This window comes from Peromyscus eremicus, chromosome 12 (genome assembly GCF_949786415.1).
Source record: "Peromyscus eremicus chromosome 12, PerEre_H2_v1, whole genome shotgun sequence".
Taxonomy (NCBI): domain Eukaryota; kingdom Metazoa; phylum Chordata; class Mammalia; order Rodentia; family Cricetidae; genus Peromyscus; species Peromyscus eremicus.
This window is the reverse complement of record NC_081428.1, coordinates 7,980,025-7,996,526: the sequence shown is the minus strand read 5'-3', so window position 1 is coordinate 7,996,526 and position 16,502 is coordinate 7,980,025. Positions and strand designations below refer to the sequence as shown.

At 44.4% G+C, this 16,502-nt stretch overlaps 1 pseudogene; it reads left to right on the top strand.

The window, feature by feature from the left end:
- The first annotated feature begins 4,389 nt into the window (after window positions 1-4,389).
- LOC131922845 (large ribosomal subunit protein uL23-like) lies at window positions 4,390-9,410 on the top strand (annotated as a pseudogene).
- Window positions 9,411-16,502: the final 7,092 nt, after the last annotated feature.

Here is a 16,502-nt window from a genome sequence, read left to right as displayed (position 1 = left end):
AGGACACAACGCTCCTGAGATGAGATGAACGCCGCCCCCTCACTCCTCCAGGAGTTTTGATACTGCTATTAAATGCATCTAGTGGAATCCTCAGACAGTAACATCCAGGATCTGGAAGTGAAGAATTGGCTTCATCTCAGACTCCAAGAGAGTTAATGGACCTGGAAATCCAGCACAGCCTCTTCTGTCATTTTGCAAAGAAAATACAGGAAAAGTTTTATCTTACACTAACTCGAAGGCCAAATACCAATTCCTTGAAGAGATTTTCATCAGCTCTGCATAAAAGAGTCCGATGCATGGCTTAATTCCCTTCCCTTTTACTATCCCTGAGCAATATAAAGCCTAGTGGAAACCTGGCAGCTAACCAATTAACTTGATTGGAATAAACAGCCAAATTAGATAATTAATGATCATGTTTGCCAAATTTCCACTTCACTATGTTGTTGGCTAGATAGAGCCCTGAGGCAACAGATACATTTACAAGTGAATTACCCAGTTCTCCCGGTGAGTCTTCCTGTATCTTGCAAGCATCCCACATCTTCCATTATCCCTTCTGCTTCTTTTTCATCACTTTCGAAAACAGTTAAAGAAGGAAGAAGGCTCATAATGCTGGGAGACTAATTCTTAGCCCTGGTTCTAAGAAGTCTGGAGCCTTAACTTGGGCAGGTCAACCCAGGCAAAGGTTATGACTTTGGGTGTCCTTTCTGTATCAGCATCCAAAAGTGTGACTAGTTACCTTAATCAACTCCTTTGCTGAAGCGTGGGTTGGACCTCAGGGTTTGCTTCCGATAAGAAGAAAAGAGAGAATTAAAGAGAGGGTGACTTTATGATAGAAACACATTTGGATGCTGCCCTGGCTAAGCCGTCAAGGCTGACACCAACCACCAGCTGGAATATGTGCTGATAACAGTTATCTACAGTATGATTCCACTGGAAAAACAATTCATCCCTGTGATGTTTGTTATTTTTAAAAATGCTATAGCCTTATTATGGGCATCAGAAAATCAAATGAAGCCAAACTGAGGTTTAGTCTATAAAATATCAATTCAGTATTTCCCCCAAACTCAATGTCACTCAGTAAAGGAAACTGTGTCCTATAAAAGAGCCAAATGAAGCTGGGTGGTGGCGGCGCACGCCTTTAATCTCAGTACTTGGGAGGCAGAGGTAGGAAGATCTCTGTGAGTTTGAGGCCAGCTTTGTCTACCAAAGGAGTTCCAGTACAGCCAGGCCTACACAGAGAAACCTGTCTCAAACCCACACATACACACACACACACACACACACACACACACACACACACACACGTAAAAAAGAGAGAGCCAAGTGAAACACAACAGCCACATACAAGGCAGGTACTGTATCCTAGAACAGATACGGAATTTTAACAGAGAAGCTCAGACAACTGCACATCCGGTCTGCAGGTCCCTTGGGAGCACAGCTCCACTGTTGTCTCTCTTGGTTCACATAGATCAGGCTCCACAGTGATGCGATGTCAGTGTTAGGGAAGGAGGGTGAAGTGCAGAGGGCAACTCTCAGAGCTGTGTTTACAAATTTTATATCCATCGGAATTCTGTGAAATTGTGTGTGCATATGAATGCATGCATGTGTGTGTGTGTGTGTGCATGTGTGTGTGTGTGTGTGTGTGTGCACGTGTCTGTCTGTCTGAAAATGGGTTTGTGCACATAAGTGCAGTGCCCACAGAGGCCAGAAGAAGGCATCCTGTCCCCTTGAGCTGTGGTTATAGGGCATTGTGAGCCTCCTTACACGAGAACTTGTAACTGAATTTAGGGCCTCTGCAAGAGCAGTACGTGCTCTCAAGTGCTGAACCATCTCTCCAACCCCTTACATTTAGTTTTTAAATAAAGTTTATTTAAAAAAAAAATAGATTGGGGAGCTGGAGAGATAGCTCAGGTTTGGAAGTATCTATTGCTCTTCCAGAGGACCCAACTTCAATTCCCAGCACCCACATCAGGCAGCTCCCAGTAGCACATAATGCAGGTTCCAAGGGACCCAGCGTCCTCTTCTAACCTATGCAGGCACCTATATTTACATGCATATGCCCACAGAGAGACGTAAAAAACACACACACAATTAAAAATACCATCAGGGGCTGCAAAGACAGCTAAGTGGTAAAGAGTTCTTACTGTTCTTACAGAGGACCTGGACTCAGTTCCTAGCACCTACACGGCATCTCACAACCACTTGTAACTTCTGGCTTTATGAACTCCTTCCTTTTGGTACACATAAAGTCAAGCAGGCGAACACACGTGTATATTAATTGAGTAATCAAATCTTTAGAAAGAGAAGCCTTAAATAAATGAATAACTAAAGAAGTGAGCTATCATTTGCCGGAAACAGTAAAATGCACACCACCAAGTGTTTTGGGTTTAGGTTTTGGCTGTGCTGATGAGATTGTGTCGTGTGTCTGTAGAGAATATGCCTGGGTGACAGAGCCGATCGATAGTGGGAGGTGCTTTCTGCAGGACAGGGGCCACCTGGGAATTCTTGCTACTTTCTTGTTCAATTTTGCTGTGAACCTAAAACTTCTTTAGGATTCAAGTCATTAAAAATAAATACAAGCAAACTTACTTGCAGCTATTACAGAGTAACTTCTTAGCAGGTCAGTGCTCCCATAAAAAATAAACACTAAAAGAATGTGTTTCAAAAAAAAAAATCACCAGCTTGAAGATGTGCAGGGCTTTGAAGGCTGGCAGGACTTGAGTCATCCGACCCCTGAACCCCCCCCCCAAAAAAAAAGAGAGCTCATGGAAGAAGACCAGAGGCTGCATGATAACTCCTCCTGGAAGCATTCAGACTTCCTATGAGGCTGAAAAACCAACAGAACTTCATAAAGCTCGCTGCTGTGAGAGACAAAAGCTGGAGTGTGGGTACAGAGCAGACAGGTCTTGAGGGGGGCCAGATCCCCACTCTCTCTGCATGCACGCTTTTGTATGGACCCCCATGTGCATGTACCCACATGTGAAAGCTAGAGGGTAACCTTGGGTTTCATTCCTCACACGTCATCTACTTTGGTTTGGGTTGTTGTTTTCGTTTGGTTTTGGTTTTGAGCTTGGATCTCCTACTGGCTCAGCCAGGAACTCACCACGGAGAGTGGCTGGTTGATGAGTGAGCCTCAGGGATCCTCCTGCCTCTGCCTCACCCGTGCTGGGATTGCAAACTTGTGCAGTCATGTCCGTGACTTTCAAAGTGTGAGTCAAGGAATAAAATGCAGGTCTCCGTGTTGACAGGGTGAACACTTTCCTGGCGGTTAGCTCCCCAGCTCCCAGCACCAAGCTTTCTACTCCGGAGCCTTTTCTTCTCCACAGGGGAGATGGAAGGAAGCCAAATGAAAACAACTAGAAAAGAGAAAAGCTTGCAATGGTGTCCTAAGGCTCCGACTCATGAGCGAGAAGGAGCCCTAGACACGCTCTAGTACTAGAACAATCCTATAGGGCAGCCTAAGTCAATCTTGAGTTTTCTCAGCCCCAGTTGGATGGAGCACTCCTTCCTTCCAATGTCCAACTGAGTGGAGCAGATCCTCTCCAGGGACAGGTAAATCATGCAGAGCTGTAGAACTTATTCATAACATATAACATCATTCAGTGTACAGTTATGCAAAAAAAAATTAAGTAAAGGAAAGCCAGAACCAATAAGCAACTAGAGAGTGACCTGACAGGGTACCTCTAGATTAAAATTATCTGACACAGATTTTAAAATACCTCACTAATTTATTCAAAAACTAGACCATAACATGGAGATGTTTGCCAGAGAACTGGAATGAACTTTAAAATCACAGATGGAAATTATAAAATTAAAAATTATAATGACTAAAATTAAAAGCATAGTATGAGTTGAATGCCAGATTGAACACAGGTCAAATGAACAGTGGAGAGCCGAGGGCTGGGTCATCAGGAGACATCCTCGCTGGGTCATCAGGAGGCATCCTTGCTGGGTCATCAGGAGACATCCTTACTGGGTCATCAGGAGGCATCCTTGCTGGGTCATCAAGAGGCATCCTTACTGGGTCATCAGGAGGCATCCTTGCTGGGTCATCAGGAGACATCCTCGCTGGGTTATCAGGAGGCATCCTTGCTGGGTCATCAGGAGGCATTCTTGCTGGGTCATCAGGAGGCATCCTTGCTGGGTCATCAGGAGGCATCCTTGCTGGGTCATCAGGAGGCATCCTTACTGGGTCATCAGGAGGTATCCTTACTGGGTCATCAGGAGGCATCCTTGCTGGGTCATCAGGAGGCATCCTTACTGGGTCATCAGGAGACATCCTTACAGTGAGACACACACAGGAAGCACGGAAAGTCAAAAGGCAAAATGAGAGACACAACACACGGTGAAGGAGCTCCCACACGTGTAAGAAGAGCACCGTGTGGAATGATGAAGGACAAGGACTTTCATGGTGAATTAGGAACCACAAACCACAAGTTCAGAAAGCTCTACAGACTGAGCAGAACAAAGAGAGTACAAACAATCACTTGGGCACACAAGACGAAAGTGCTAAAACCAAAGACAAATTAGAAACATCTTTTCAAGTGTCCAGGAGAACAACATATGACCTTCCAAAGAGTAAATGTGTGAGACTATTATTCAACAAACGTACTGGAGAAGACAACAGGGTGCTGTACTGTGTGTCTCCCCCTCCATAGCTTGACCCCCAAACCCAACACAGTGGTGTTTGAGAAGCCATTAGGCCATGGGAATGGAGCCCTTGTGAATAAGTGGCCTCATACAGAGAGAGAGATAAATCATCTCTCTCTCCAACACATGAGGACAGGGCCAAGAAGGTGTCTGTCTACAAGCCGAGAAAAGAGCCCTCACCAGGGACCAAATTGCCTAATACCCTGACCCTGTTTCCCAGCCTTCAGAGCGATGAGAATTAAATGTCTGTCATTTAAGCCACCCAGTTTATGACATTCTGTTATAGCAGTTGAGCAGACTAGGGCATATGTCATCTTTATGGCACTAACAGAAAATGTCAACAGAGAAATCTACACCAGAAAAAAAAAATAAAACTTGAAAGTGAGAGAGAGGAAGGGATTTTTCTAATGTCTGCCAGCATACTTATATGAGAACAACACTAAAGAGATTTCTTTAGGGGAAAAATTTGTATGAACAAATTAAAGGCAACAGAAATGATAGCTGTATGGTAAAACTAAGTGTCTACTCATTGGATAAAATAATCATTGCATGGCTCCTGTGTATGTAATAAAATGTATTGCAGGAGGTAGGAGTGAAGGAAACTGAGTCAGGATGTTTCAAGACCCTAGAATGATGAACAGTGAAAGAAGCGCTAATTAAAATGCTTTAAAGTGACCATTGTAGGAATCGTGGAGGTAGCTCAGCAGGTAAAGACTCTTGGCAAGAAAGCCGAATGACTTGAGCTGGGGTCCCTGGACATCATATAAAAGCTACAGGCAATGACACATATCTGTAATCCCAGCACCCCTAAAGTGAGACAGAGCGTGGAGAATCCCCCAGAGGCCATTACAGTGGCAGAAACAACACAGACCATCTTCAAACAGGAAGACAAGGACTGCACTCGAATGTCTACTGTGGCATTTTTCACTCTAGCCAAGATATAGAAACAGTGTGAATGTCCCTCCAGGGACGGACTGGTAAAGAACTTGTGATATGTGTATGTGACATAATATTATTCGAAGTTTAAAAGGAAGGTCTTGCCATTTGCAGAAGTATAGATGATCCTAAAGATGTTGTACTGAGAAAACAAAGCCAGACACACAGAGGGAGAGAACTACAGTCTCCCTTAGAGGTAGGCCTTAACAAAGCGAGACCATTGAACAGAGAGAGACAGAAATGACAATGTGGGGTGATGCGGGGCAAGAAGAACAGAGATGGATATAGGGAAAAGGGGCTGGCTAAAGAAACCCACCCTGACCCTGGAGCCCAGGCTAGGGAAGGATGGCTCAGATCAGGGCAGAAACAAACAGTTAGGCTCAGTCAGATCAGAGCCGAGTAGCACCCTGGCCCTCGGCTCAGTGAGGTCAGAGCCATCTCTGTCCCTGGTGACTTATGAAACCAACCAATCATAGAGCAGGAAGGTAGCACCCTGGCCCTGGGGCCCAGAATCAGGGAAAGAAACACAGCTTGCGTTTGAGACCTGAGCCAGAGAAGTGAACACTTTACCCCCAAACCCAGAACCAAGGAAACATGTCCTGTCTCTGAAGCTAGTACCAAAGTAACACTCTTGGTCTCTAGAATCAGAGTCAGTGAAAGAAATGTGCCCTGGCCTTAGAAGCAGTGTCAAAAAGCCAAGAAAGGCCAGTGAAAGAAACACAGTTTGGCTCTTAAATCAGGGCCATCTCTACCCCTAGCCCACAAAACTGACCAATCCCTGGGCAGAAAAAAACTAACCAGTCACTGGTTGACTCTGCCCCCAAGACATCCTATATAAACTGCCCTGCCTGGTCAGTTGTGGGCTGTTCTCTCCACCCTGGTAGAGGCAGCTACTTTCCTGGACCCCTCCTTCCCAAATAAATCTCTTTCTCAAAAAGTATTGGGTGTGAAGATCTTCATTTACTGGCGAACAGAAGATCCTTGCTAAGACGCCCATAGTGGGCAGTTCAAGGAGGAACTGAACAGAAGGTCCTTGTTGAGACATCCCATAGTGGATGGAGCAAGAAGGAGCGGAACAGAAAAACCTTGTTGGGACGTCCCTCGGTAGACAGAGCAAGGAGAGCTGAAAAGGTAATGCTTTGCTCTGGAGCCAGAGAAGATTGCTACATTTCTGCAGGGGTTTCCTCTTTTGCAGAGGGAAGCAACATCTTTGGCCGGAGAAGCAGAGCTCTGCTAGGAAGCCCCCTCCAGTGGGGGTTGAGCAAAGTTCAGCTGTAGCAGCTCTCCAGGAGAGGAGCAGGATTACTATATCCTGCCGGGAGATCATCCCTCACCACACCAGGTATAGCCTGACTCTCCCGAACAGTCCGGATACCTTTCCCTACAGAGCTGTCCTAGCAGCTCCAGGCCTGACTCTCCCAAACAGTTGGAATACCCTGCCCTGCTGAAGCAGTTCCAGGCCTGACTCTCCTGAGTAGTCAGCATAACTTCCCCTCCAGGACAGAGCTGCCCTAAGTGGCTCGAGGTATCCGGGATATCTCACCCTCCAGCTGTCAGCTGTCCTAAGCGGCTACCTTGCCCTCCAGGGCTGCTGTCCCATTGCAGCTCCAACCAACCATCGCCTGACTCCCAAGTAGTCAGGATACCTCTCCCCAGAGTTGCAAAACTCATGTTTTGGTGCTGAAATCCAGGATGGAAAACACAGAATTGCAACAAATTTACTTACAATGTAGGGAACAAAGATACAGGTGTGTAAGATAAGTCTAGGGACCTGATGCATGAGGGCTACAGTTACTGTTTTGTGTGCTGGAAATTTGCTAAACCACTAGATTTTAAGTGCCCTGGCCTCTCACACATACACACAAAGGGTAATTATGTGAGATGATGGACATGTTCATTTACTACTACAGCAGTCATTTCATGGTGTACATTGAAACATCATGGTTTTTTAATGTTAAATATACATGATTTTTTTTTAAAACCAAATTGGTCTACAGATTCAACATGGTGTCTATCAAAAACCTAGCTTTCTACTCTTCCTTTTTAAAAAAAAACAGAAATTGACAATATGATCCTAACATCAACATGAAAATGTAAAAGACACAGAATAGTTAACATAATGTTAGAAAGGAACAAATTTAGAGGATCCCATTTCCAATTTCAGAACAGTATGTTACTAGGTAAGGCTAAGCCAATATATCAATGGAACAGAATTGGGAGCTCAAAAAAATGCACATATGTGATCAATTTGTTCATAACAAGAGCCCACAATTACTCAATAGGGAAATTGTCTTTTCTGTTTTTTTTTTTTCTTGATCTTCCTGCCTCCGCCTCCTCCAGCAAATCCTACTGGCATGCACCACCACAACTGCAGAAATTGTCTTTTGAATACACTGCTAAGATAACCCAATACCCACACGACAACCAGGAAATTATACTCCAACTTCTCATCACAGCCAAGATTATTTAAATGAACAATCCTCCCAATATAAAAGATAAACCTATAAAACTTAGAAAAACTGGGTCTTGAGTTGGACAGTAGTTTCCTAGATTTGACACCAAGATGATAACAAAAGAAAAATAAATTATACTCACCAAAATTAAGACCTTCTGTCCTTCAAGAACACCATCAAGAGAAATGGGAAGACGACGACTCACAGAATAAGAATGAGCACCATATGAAAGGATGCTCAATATCATTAGTCATTAGGGAAATGCAAATCAAAACCCCTACAGACGGCACTTCACACCCACAAGAATGGCTAGAATCAAGACAGCCCATACCACGCGTGGGCGAGGATGTGGGCACTTGGAATTCTCATGCACTGTTGATGGAATTATGATACGGAGCGGTAACTTTGGAAATGGCACATGTAAACTAGCCTAATGACCCAGCAATTCCATTCCAATATACACCTTAAAAGAAGTGAAAACATGCACACACACACACACACACACACACACACACACACACACAATTTGTATTCGAATGTTCCTAGCACATTTTTCAGACTATCCAAAAGTCAGAAACAACTCAAATGTGCACATGTGGAGTAATGACACTCTGAAATATGACTGTGGTGACAAAAAGAATGAAGTACTGATGATGACCCTTGAAAGCATTCAGGAGCAAAAGAAAAAAGAAGCGAGGCACAAAAGGCTACAGAATACCTGTCTCCATTTATATGAGATACTCACAATAAACAAATCCACCCTGGAGAAAAACGGATCAGATCAGTGCTAATTAGAGGTGATGGGAGGAAGAGTGGGTGCTAAAGGGTGTGAGGTTCCTTTAAGAAGTTATACAACTTTTCACCAAGAAAGCGAAGAAGGAAGCTCCTGCCCCTCCCAAAGCCGAAGCCAAAGCAAAGGCCTTGAAAGCCAAGAAGGCAGTGCTGAAAGGCATCCCCAGCCACAAAAAGAAGAAGATCCACACGTCACCCATGTTCGCCCAAGACCCTGCGGCTCCAGAGGCAGCCTAAATATCCTCCAAAGAGCGTGCTCAGGAGAAACAAGCTTGACCACTATGCCATCATCAAATTCCCCCTGACTACTGAGTCAGCCATGAAGAAGATAGAAGACAACAACACACTTGTGTTCATTGTGGATGTCAAGGCCAACAAGCACCAGATCAAAAAGGCTGTGAAGAAACTCTATGACATTGATGTGGCCAAAGTCAACACCCTCATAAGGCCTGATGGAGAGAAGAAGGCGTATGTTCGGTTGGCTCCTGACTATGATGCTCTGGATGTTGCCAACAAAATTGGGATCATCTAAACTGAGTCCAGCTGGCTAATTCTAAATATACTTTTTCACCATAAAAAAAAGAAGCTATACAAATGATCTTGTCATAGTCTTAACTGTCCACTTGACAGCCTAGAGTCGCCTGAGAGGACTTGTCTCAACTGAGGGATTTCCAGGTCAGATGGGCCTGTGAGCACATCTGTGGGGAGGTTGTCTATACTCATAAGTGATACAGAGGTTCCCAGCCCACTGTGGGCAGCACTATTCCCTGGGCATGTGGTCCTGGGATGTATAAAGAATCTAGCTAATCAGCAGCCTGCCCATGAGCAAGCAAGAAGCATTCCATTGTGGTTTCTGCTTCAAGTTCTTTCTTGAGTTCCTGCCTTGACTTCCCTCAGGATGAACTATGAACTGGAAGTGTAAGCTAAATAGATACTTTTCTCCCCTAAGTTACTTTTGGTCAAAGTGTTTTATCAGAGCATCAGAAAAGAAACTAGAAAAGATCTAAATTTAGATAGTTTTCATAGTGGCGAAATTCTGCAGATATAGTTAAGGACTAAATTTTACATCTTAAAGTGAATTTTATGGTATGTGAAACATACTTTAATAAAAAAATATTTAAAATAGCAAAGATTATCAGATTAGATTTTAAAATATATTATAGTTACAAAATACAATAAATATAAGCAAGTTGAAAGCAAATGAATGAAAAATACATACTACACTAACATTCAACCAGAGAGTACAGGAATAGTTCTCATGGTAGATTTCCAAGCAGGAAACATTGCTAGAGGCAAAGAGAAACATTTTTCAATGGATGGTGATAGGTCAATTCAGAAAGACATAACAAAACTAAGTTTGGATGAATTTAATAACATAGGTTCAAAATATATAAAGCAAAAGTTAAAAGAGCTGAAATTAATTGTGGAAAAAAAATTTCATACTAACCAGTGTCAGTAAGACTAGCAGCAAAGTACAGAAAAGAATGTAAATAATTTCAGTGAGTGCACTGCCCAACTCACTCCAGTGACGTGGGAAATCATTGATACTCAGTGGCACAAAGCACGCACTTTATTCTCAGGGGCATATCGTTGTTTCTAGTTTTTCTCCATCAGAAAACACTGGGATAAACAGTTTTGGGGCATGTGTGCAAGTTTGTCCAGGAAAAATGCCCAAGAGTAGAACTGGTGAGTTATAAAGCATCCATCTGCCTTCAGTCCTGCTGATTCTCCTGCCTTCAGACTCATACCGAGGCCTACACCATTGGCTTTCCAGCCCTCAGGATTTTGAACTACTCATCAGTTTTTCTGGATCACCACTTATGCTGGATCCATGAACCATGGCATGCTTTGGAAGTTCTCAGTCTTCAACACTGTATGAGCCAATCTCTTATAGTAAATACCTTTCTCAGATATAGATGATAGATTATAGATAGACGATAACTTATTGACTATGTTTCTCTAGAGAAACCTTCACTAATATAGAGGAGATGACTGCTTTACTTTGAAAACACAGGTTGTGTAAGAAAGAGGGCATCTGAGGCTCTGACAGCCAGGGGTCTGGCACAGCCACTCATGCTGCCTCCATGCTTGGGTCTTTGAGATGAGCTCAGCAGCAGCCTGACTCTTGAGGCAATGAAGTAGCTTACCCAGGACCACCTAATCTAATCAAAGGGCATCTGGACATTGGACATGGAAGGTTCTGGCAGGTAGCTGACATACGGTGACAGGGGGCCATCAAGAGGAAGCTAGGCAAAGAGGCAACATGGGAAGAGGAACACCAGCAGTGAATTCCTAGGAGATCTCGGTGCACATCTGGATCTGAGACTTGTGCTTGTCCATCAGTCCGTTTGTCAATGTCCAAAGTGAGGATAGCAGAATGATTGTGACCTCAGAAAGTGGCAACCTGGGTCATAATCCATGACCTTACATAGACTATTTAACCCCTCTTTGCCTTTATTACCTTATCAACAGAGTGAGAACATTTATATACATCTGTAAAGTTACCCTGAAAAGAAATGAGATGGTATGAGTAGAATGCCTGTGAGGGTCTGGTATATAGTGAGACCTCAGGAAACATTAGCTGTTGCTCTGAACACCAGCATTATTCTCTCAAATTGTAGCTGTATGGCCAGTCCCACTAGAACAAACGGAAACATCAGGTGTGGTACTGTGAACATAGAGTCTAATGACTGATCAACAGTGGCCATTCATTGGGAAGAAATCCAAAAACTCCTTTGTGCTCATGCCCTGAGTGCAGAGGCACACGATCCATTGGCAATGTTTGTTAAGGCCCCTGATAGAGAGTGATTGCAGACACACATGTACCTTCTCCCTTTGGTCTGTATTGTACGACTTACGATAAGAAATACTGATTCAGGAATCTTCCCATTTCAAGTTTCTATGACAGTACCTATAAACAAACCCTCCAAGAGGACTGGTTTCTAAGGGAAGCCAACAGCACATGGATCCTTTTTTAAATATACTGAAAGCAGGCACAGCCTCCTTGTTGGTTGTGAGTATTGTAGAGAATTTCCATGTTCTCATCCTTGATTTCTCTGCTCCATTAACACCTGCAGTGGTGGATGGCCCTCTGGTGAACTCTTCACAAGCAGAGACGTACTGTAGATTCTGATGTCATCCTCCAAAGATGATTTCCTTGTTTATACACCCACTCATAGAGGGGACTAGAAGGAGGGACATTTTTAAAAACATCATTAGGGGAAGCTAAGAAACTAGAAATTTGTTTCCATACTGAGAAGATAAAAGAGGAAATGACAAATAAAATATCCAAATGCCACCTTCTTACTCACTTAAGACTCTGCCAGCAGGCTGACTAGAAAATGCCAGGTAGGGGTTCTCGTGGGCTTTTCTCTAGGAAATGGGACATTTGCAATCTTTGCTCAATCTCTTCTCTCTTTTAGCCTTTGAAATCAGGGTTTGATTGTGTAGCCCAGGCTGGTCTGAAGCTCATGATCCTCTTGCCTCAGCCCCCTGAGTGTTGAGAGTTCAAGATTGTGCTGCACACATGCCCAGTTCTGTTTTTTCCCGTGACTGAGAAGGGCACAACAGTATAACAGGTATCCTGTGTTGTTTATTTTTCTCATGGTGACCAAATACCTAACATGAAGCAAATTAAAGGAAGTAGGATTTATTTGGGGTTATGGTTTGAAGGGATATAGTCCACTGTGGTGGGGTAGGCATGTGGCAGGAGAGTGAGTCCTCTGGTCATATTACATCATCAGTCAGGAAGCACAGTGTGCCGCCACCACCTGATATTTATTTGTGTGTTGAGGGGTGCCCATAGAGGCCTGGAGGGGTGTCAGACACCCTAGAGCTAGAGTTACATGGCTACTGGGAATGGAACCCAGGTCCTCTGGAAGAACAGCAAGATTTCTCTCTAGCCCGGAAAGCACAGTGTGAATAGAGGACAAGTCATAAGACCTCTAAGTCCCACCCCATAACCCATATTCTACAGTGAGGTGTCACCTTCTTCTTCTTCTTCTTCTTCTTCTTCCTCCTCCTCCTCCTCCTCCTCCTCCTCCCTCCTCCTCTTCCTCCTCCTCCTTCTGCTGCTGCTGCTTTTCTTCTTCATTGTCTTCTTCTTCCTCCTCCTCTTTTTCTTCTTCTTGAAAACAGATTCGTCTCTCATATATTACATTCTGACCACTGTTTCTCCTCCCTCCACTCTTCCAAGCCCCCCTGCACCTCCCCTTCCCCCAGATCTACACCCTCCATTTCCCTTCAGAAAAGAATAGGCCTCTAAGACACAACAACCAAACACAACAAAACAGGACACAATACGACATAATACAGAAGCCCTCATCTCGAGCCTGAGCAAGGAAACCCAGCAGGAGGAAAAGGTCCCCAACAGCAGGCAAAAGAGTCAGAGATGCACCCACTCCCACTGTTAGGAGTCTCACAAAAACACCAGCTAACAGCCACAACATTTCCACAGGGGACCTGGTGCAGACCCACGTAGGCCCTGTGTCTGCCACCTCAGTCTCTGTGAGCCCTGCTTCGTTGATTCAGGGGGGCATGTTCTCCTGGGGTCCTCCATCCCCTATTTGCACCTACAATCTTTCCTCCCCCTCTTCTGTGGGATTCCCTGAGCTCCAAGGGGAGAGACCCGATGGAGACCTCCAATTTAGACTCTCTCTCAACATAATGTCTGGTTGTGGGTCTCTGCACCCACTTCCATTGGCTGCTGAAGGAAGCTTCTTTAACTTGAGGCCCACATCATGAGTGGAAGCCCATACCCTACACAGCCTGGATGATCAGAAACCGAAGATTGGATAGTCCAGAGACCAAGGATTGGTGCTTTGTCCAGTCCTCATCAGAGGTACCACTTCTAAAAGATTCAACAACCTTCCAAAATAGTGACAACAGCTGAGTAGAGACCAAGTATTCTTGGTCTATGAGTCTATGGGGGACATTTCCCACTCAAGCAACAACATTCTGTTCATATACTGCTTAGGCTCATGATCATCTCCTAACACAAATGCATTCAATCCAATTTTAAAAGTTCTAATGGTCTGAAACAGTCCAACACTGTTGAAAAGTTCCAAGTCTCTTCTGAGACTAAGGAAGTTTAACTGTGAGCCTTTGTAAAAGTAAGCTACCTATATACCTTCCAATATACAATGTCACAGAGTAAATACTTCCGCTCCAAAACAGAACAGAAGCAGAGCTAGAAGGCTGGACCAATGTGAGACCAGCAGAAAAATACCAAATCTTTCAACTCCATATCTGGCACCTAGGACTCATGATGGAATCACCTGGGCTCCAACAGTCTGCAGCAGCCCTGCCCCTCCAGTTCTGCTGCCTACATTATATGCAATCTCCCTCCTGCTACAGCTACTGCCCATGCCTGCAGCCTTCCTCAGTGGATGTCCTACAGTCTTGGTATTTCCAACATCTTAGTGTTACCATTACAGCTTAGGCCTCACCTTCTAAACCTCATTTAGTGCTGTTTCAGGGCCTCCTTACTGGGAAACCAACCCTGCTCCACATTGCTTGGTCTCAGTAGCCTTCTGAAACCTCGGTGCAAGCCCCCATGACCCCCATTCTTTAACCCTTTGTGTCGGGAAATCCAGCACCACACAGATGACAGTGCCGTGATGCACTTCCGGTATGAGGATGTAACCTTCCCCTCTTGGACCACAGCTGCCACAACCTCTGTGTGCCTGTGAGTCTGGATCTGAGAAAACACTTTCCCCAGACAATTGTATTCAAGCAGAGAACCCCTCAGAGGCGTTCTCAGAACGCACATTTTTACACATTGGAGCCTACAATGGATGGCGTTTTTCCCTCAGTCGGCTTTTGCTGCTGTCCCAGTGCAAAGCCCGTGGTTTCTCTTTGTGGTACTGGTCTCTTCAATGACTGCAGCTGCTTTTCTGCAATCTTTCAACTCACTCACACCTCTTCATGCACCAAAAGGCATATTTCTTGTGTCTTTTTGTGGCACTTAAGACAGCGCAGAGGTTTCTCCATCTTGCATTCTTGCCCAGGCCATTTCAGGTTTAACTAGAATCTCATCTTCTTGATGGAGAATCTCATAGAAAACTACCCAGCTCCATTCTAGGAACCTAGCTTAGTTTGGGTTTCTATTGCTGTGAAGGGACACCATGACCAGGGCAACTCTTATGAAGGACAACATCTAATTGGGGCTGGTTTACAGTTTTAGAGGGTTAGTCCATCATCATCATGGCAGGAAGTGTGGTGGCACACAGGCAGACATGGTCCTGGAGAAGGAGCTGAGAGTTCTACATCTTGATCCACAGGCAGCACAAGGAGACTTCAAGCCATATTGGTCATAGCTTGAATATATGAGACCTCAAAGCCCGCCCCCACAGTGACACACCTACTCCAACAAGGCCATACTTCCTAATAGTGCCACTCCCTGTGAGCTAAGCATTCAAACACATGAGTCTATGGGGGCCATTCCTAATCAAACTACTACAGGTCAGGATGTCCTAGACAACTTATCTTAGCTTCTGCCAAGTTGCTTGCTGACATGAAACCATCACCACCACCATGACCATCACCACCACCAACAACAACAACAACAACACCAAGCTGCCAAGTGAGATATCAGGATATGGTTTCTGCCTTCAAAAACTTCATGCTCTGAACATTCATGGATGTAAATAGGTCCCTGAATATCTGGGTATAGTCCCAGCCAATAGGAATAAAGACATTCAGTTGACTATAAACTGTGTCTAAATGATCATCTCTGGTCAACTCCCCGTAACACTTTGGGTCCACTTGTTTTATATGTCTCCTTGTAGACAGTCCTTGATGAGATCACCAAACAGTAACCAAGCCACAGCACATATGCTGTCTTGGCTTGAATTCTCTTCTGTCAACCTATTAGTCCCTTACTTTTGAATTTAGCCTTGCTCTGGGTCTCGTGACACTACAGAATGCAGTCAGTTTATTAGCCAGAATGAAACACAAATGGTTTCTACCACAGTCACTAACAGGTCCCTTGTTCTTCCCCTATAATCTCATGAACTAGGCCTTCAATGTTTTCATCTTTCTCATCATTCTAGTCTTCCAGACTCCTGCTACAGTGGCTCATTAAGCTCTGTTTACAACATTCTAGGGCCTCACTAGCCTACAGATGCAAACTCTTCCACATTCCCCCCACATAGCGGTTCCAAAGGCTCACAAAGCACACGGTGAGACTTACTGCACCACTGACCCCACTCCTGGTACTAAATTCTATGTATTAGTGACTTTTCCTATTGCTGTAACCAAGAATCTGACAAGAAGAAACTGAAGGAAGGAAAGGTTTACTTAGGTGTACAGTTTGAGTCTTCATGGCTGGGAAGGCAGGGAGAGTGGGCCCCGAAACTGTGAGCCAAATGAACCCTTCCTTCTTAAATCACCTTTGTCAGTGTTTTGCATAGCAATGAGGAAATAATCTACTCCCTTCAGTTTCATTATCCTCCGTGCATCTGCCCAGAGCTATGCTTAAAGGTAGGTTGGATAATGGGCAGCCTCCACGGGGCCTCCAATTGTGGCTTCCAAGGAACACTGGCGTGGTCTTTACTTCAAACACTCTAATTATGGCCTTCAACAGTAACTACACCCCCTTCCCAAATCGGAAACTGTCACAATTTAGGAGATCTCCAGGCCATCTTTTCTCTAAAAGCATGTGTTCTGCAC